At 38.1% G+C, this 5,052-nt stretch overlaps 1 long non-coding RNA gene across 1 annotated transcript; it reads left to right on the forward strand.

Moving 5' to 3' along the window:
- The first annotated feature begins 4,118 nt into the window (after positions 1-4,118).
- Positions 4,119-4,828, forward strand: LOC110797133 (uncharacterized). Its single transcript, XR_002535766.2, has 3 exons — positions 4,119-4,180; positions 4,407-4,550; positions 4,761-4,828. It is a non-coding gene; the product is annotated as an uncharacterized lncRNA (long non-coding RNA).
- The last annotated feature ends 224 nt before the right edge of the window (positions 4,829-5,052 follow it).

The following is a 5,052-nucleotide window of genomic DNA, read 5'->3' on the forward strand; positions in this document are numbered from 1 at the left end:
ACGTTGGACGACCTTCAAAGAAAAAAGCAAAATGTAATAAGTGCAAATAAAATGCAACAAGTACACAAGGTAAAGAAAAGAGGTAGAATAATATAGGCAAAACAAAATGTAACAAGTACAAAGAGAAGTTCCAGTTTCAGAACTGAATAAATTGACTAATTGAGTTAGCTGACAAGTGAGCAGCTCGTTGTGCCTCACTAGTTTTCATACATGTGTCCTTGAGTGGGGTCTGGCCGATCTGTGTACTAGCAGCCTGGAACATTCAGTAGTCTACGAATTGCAAGAAATAACAGAGATATATATCCGAAACCTATCTCAAGAAGGAACTAAGGCATATATGCATATCAGCAGCAACATTCTAGTATTCTACTACTTCTGTTATCCATGAAACTAGAATGATAAACAGACCCCAAAAAAAACAGAGAACAACTTAAGTCAAGGAGTTTAATCAACACAATGACAGTTTCGTCCACTTTTCATCTTCATATTAGAACAACTGTCTCAAAAAATATGTTCTTTTCAGTGTTCTACAGGGAATAGTTATGTCCTCAATTTAGGAACTCGTTAGAGTAGGTAAAATATGGTTGACAGATGCAGCACATACCTCCTGTCCTAATATGTTTTTCAGACATGAGAACAAGAACCTGAACAAGTGTGGATCCTCAAGTTGGAGATGGCTATTTCTGAGAGCGTTGTGTCTTTGGGTATAACTTGGAGTTTCTAAACATCGGGAAGCAGAAAGGGATGCTGCATTTAGCTAGTAGGAGAAATCGGAAGCAGAAGTCTGGAGTGAACTTATTACATGAGGGTGATCTGAACACAACATTCTTTCACAAGAGTAAGAGAAGGGCACAAATTTTGTAAGCCATGCTTAATCAAGAAATCCTTTCTAGCAACAGATAATCAACAAGTAACAAGGACCAGAGAACCAAACTGTCAACCCCTAATCAAGAAATCTAATTCCTAAACATCCGAGAGGAAATTGTAAAACAAGCTGAAAGTAGAATTTGCAGCCCTGCTTTTTTGTGATTGACCTCTCTATGCAATGCTAAGTTTGTGTACTATTAGTTTGCAGGTGTAGCATGCGTGTGTTTAGGTCCTGCAACTACAGACTCAGCACATCAAGTACGAGGACAATAAGCAAAAGAAATGACCACTGTGGTCATGTGATGACACAAATTTGTTGAAGCTTAGATGTCCTATGTATTAGCTTGTTTGACATTATGTTAAAGGCTTCACAGTAGCTGCCAAAATTGCACGAAAATTAGCTGTTGTATTATAATCCACATTGGTATCTGACATCACAAACAAGAGTTCAAGCTGCATCACAATTCAAGGACCTGCTGGGTAATTATCAAGGCAATTCAGTCAAGCTGCATCACAATTCAGGGACCTGTTGGGTAATTATCAAGGTAATTCAGCCAAGCTGCTGGGTAATTATCAAGTTGCATCACAATTCAGTCAGGTCTTACTGGTGAGGTCAAGAAAATTTAGTTAGGCTTGCATATTATCGTGAGAAAGAGTTAGAGAAATGTCATTGTTTGTGAATGTTTGTGAATCCAGGGACCTGTTGCAGAGGATCCAAATAACGGTCTAGCCAAGCAACATATAACACAACATGCAAAAAGAGTTCAAATGATAAGAAATTAGAATAATTACCCTTTTGTGTGCCATGCCCAAGACTTGTTGTGCTAAACCTAGAGCTTCTGTTGAAGTATGCTAGAGAAAAATCCTCATAGGTGGCTCATCAAAGGTTGCCCTTATACAACAAGAGCAACCTTTGATTAATAAAAAAAAAATCATTAAAATCATTCCCTCCATTTTGTGTTAAGCGCAACTTTAGACCTAAGCAGCCTTCTTCTCTCGCAGTCACTCCATACTCCTTCTCTCGTGCACAGTCAGCCCACCATCACCTCCCACCATCACCACCGGCTCCTCTCCTCCAAAGTCCGGCCGTTCTTATCCTCCAAACTTCGCAGTGCTGGCCCTCCAGACTCCGGCCGTTCTTCTTCACCGGCCTGCGTCCTCCTCTACGTCATCTTCACCGGCGACGAGGCACTGCGCCTCCTCTTCACCGGCCTCCTCTGAGGCACAGCATCAGCTTCACCGGCGACGAGGCACTGTTGCGCCTCCTCTGCTCCTTCTTCACGTACCGGCGACGCACGCCTGTGGTTGCTCCTTCTTCACGTTGGCGATTTGGGGTTGCCTGAAAAAGGTCGGGTTTTTGCTTGAAAAAGGTTTGTTTTTTGTATTCTATTTCCCTAACTTTTGCGTTGTTTCTTGATCTCGTTTACTGCTGATTTCTTGGAAAATGATGTTGCTTCCCAATTTCCAGAAGAGAATGAAACTCTCTGTGACTTTGCTAATTGTTACTTACAAATGGCAGAGTTCAGGTTGTCCTTGATTAATCAATTATATGTTTTTTTCCAAATTCTCTAATATATTAGATACATCATATTAGTATTGGAAAGTTATGCCCCACTATAACTAACTAGTGGTCTGTTATGGTGAGGAAGAATGCATAAGATCTTTAAGCTTATGCCCATTTGTATATATAAACTTTAGGACTGTAAAGATCAAACTTCCAGGTAAATGATTCCAAATACTCGATAAAAGCACTGCAAGCCAATTTTGATTGATTGGATAATTCAAGGCTTTGTTTGGCTGTAGTTGGGTGATGGGTGTGATCGACAATCCTTTCTATCAATTTGCACTAGTTCTGATGTATCTGTGAAAAAAAAACCCAGTTACCAATCCTGGAAAAAGTGCTGAAATCCAAGTACCGATTAAAAGAGGGAGAGAAAGAGAGAACATACATTGAATTGCAGAGAGCAGCAGAAGGAGGATATAGATAGACAGAAGCCATGATTGTTGGAAGAAGAAGAAGCATTCGAAAAGTTGTTGGATATTCCCCGAAGTTTGATTGAATTTGATTAAATCAAACTATCAACCAATTTTAAGATCGTCAAGGTCCCTAGATAGTTGAGAAGTTAGCAAAGGTCTACATCAAGAATGTGGTTCAACTCCATGATGTTCCGTGGGACATAGTTTTCTGTAATGGACAAGAAAACAAAATTTTGAATTTTTTAAGTAATTCATGACCAGGGCACCATAACCGGCTGAAATTCGATTATCAAAATTGATAAAACCCTAGTTCTTTAGCAATTGAATTAACAGCCTCCATCTCAAAAATTGCGCAAATACTACAACGATCAATCCAAAAGAAGCCTAGAAAGCAGCAACAATCAAGAAATCAGCCGGTAAATTTTAGAAATTCAATCAAACCCTAATTATTCAGCAATCGAATTAAACACAACATCTGCTCTACTAACTCAAATTGATTAGGAAATCATTAATCTTTTCAATTCCTAATTAATTTCTGGAGACAGAATCCTTCTGGAAGAAATCACCATCAAAACTAACAATCGATTTCAACCATGGATCAGCTCCTAATACAAATTTCAATGTCCCCATCAATCATATTAACCCCAGCAACCGAAATTAAAAATATCCCAGTAATTCAATCATGGAATTAAACAAAAAGATGATAACTTCAACCAATTAGAAACCTTATAGAGCAGTGCAAGAACATAAATATGAATTCAAACCCATAGTTCAAAATTAATTAACAAAAATTTAAAAGATTTCCTGATATCATTTGTTGCAAACCTAAAAACCAAGCTACAACTAACTGCCCTTTGGCCTTTGCCTGTTGTGAAATCACAGTATGCTCTCTGCAATTCACAGTATTTTCTCTCTTTCTCCTCCTTCTGCTGCTCTCTGCAATTCACAATATGATAATACTGCCCATATGTGGAAATCGGAGGGAGTACAGTAGATTTTTTTAATGGCTAAAATGATTGAATCTACTGTTAGCACCGGGCTGTTCTTGGTTCGGGGTAAATTCAATTCCAAGATAGATTGGGAACTTGCATACCAACTTTCCTCTTACATCACTCTTTCATAATCCTCTGAACTGTTGTTGAGCTTTTAATTTGAGAGACAAAACCTCCGATTTCCACATATGGGCAGAAATTGAACTTCCGAGTGTTTGACATTTGGTTACCAAGTCTTGGTTGAACTGGGAGCAGAAGTTAGATTCCTTAGGAGTGATATCAGAAAGTCCTCCTAGTAAATCGGTTGGATTTTTCTTCAGTTCTACACCACTTGAAAACCATGGGTATGTTTAAGGCTTTCAGTCATATGCATTAGCAGTATGGGTTTGGTTTATATCCTTGACTAAACTTCTACTATGTATAGCTATAGTAGTAAATCTTGGATCTATATGACCAAAAAGCTTGAAATCAATCATTTTCTAGAGTTTTGAGATGTTTGCTTAACTCCTATTTGCACATTGAAGCTACAACATGCGAATGTCTAATTTTTAGGATCTGTATTTTCTGCAGTTTCAGGTCTTCAAAATTGAGTGCCTCTCCTCATGGGAATGTCGCAGGAAGTAGTCCTCCAGTTGGCTCCTTGCCAAAGTCCTTCCCTCCATTTCAGCATCCAAGTCATCAGTTACTTGAGGAAAATGGCTTCAAACAGCAGAAGTAAGATTTGTTCAGTGCTTTGTCCATGTATTTAGCAAACTTCTCTGTTGTATTCTAGTTTATATTGGTTGAATCAAATTCCAGTTGAATTTTCTGGATCTGTGAAGTATTAAATTGTATCAATTTCATGGCATTGTGAAGGCAGTGACATATTTTAAAATTTCGGCTTATGAAGTTAAGTATTCACTTTTACCTTTCTATTTCCCCTAGGTACCTGAAGTACCAAAAGAAGTGTCTGAATGACCGAAAGAAGTTAGGAATAGGTTGCAGTGAGGTAAGGCTTTCATCTTTGTTAGTCACCAAATATATATTTCCTCTCTCTCTTGCATTTCATTCATCTGTACTGTTGAGCACACTATAATTCCATGTGGATAAGATTTAAAAATTAAAGTGCTTGCTGTTGATATCTGTTTTAGGTCCCTTCACGTGTAGCTTGCTATAAATTATCAGTTGGCAAGTCACATGTATCATATTTCAACATATTAATTTTCAGAATTGTAAA

This window comes from Spinacia oleracea, chromosome 3 (genome assembly GCF_020520425.1).
Source record: "Spinacia oleracea cultivar Varoflay chromosome 3, BTI_SOV_V1, whole genome shotgun sequence".
NCBI lineage: Eukaryota > Viridiplantae > Streptophyta > Magnoliopsida > Caryophyllales > Amaranthaceae > Spinacia > Spinacia oleracea.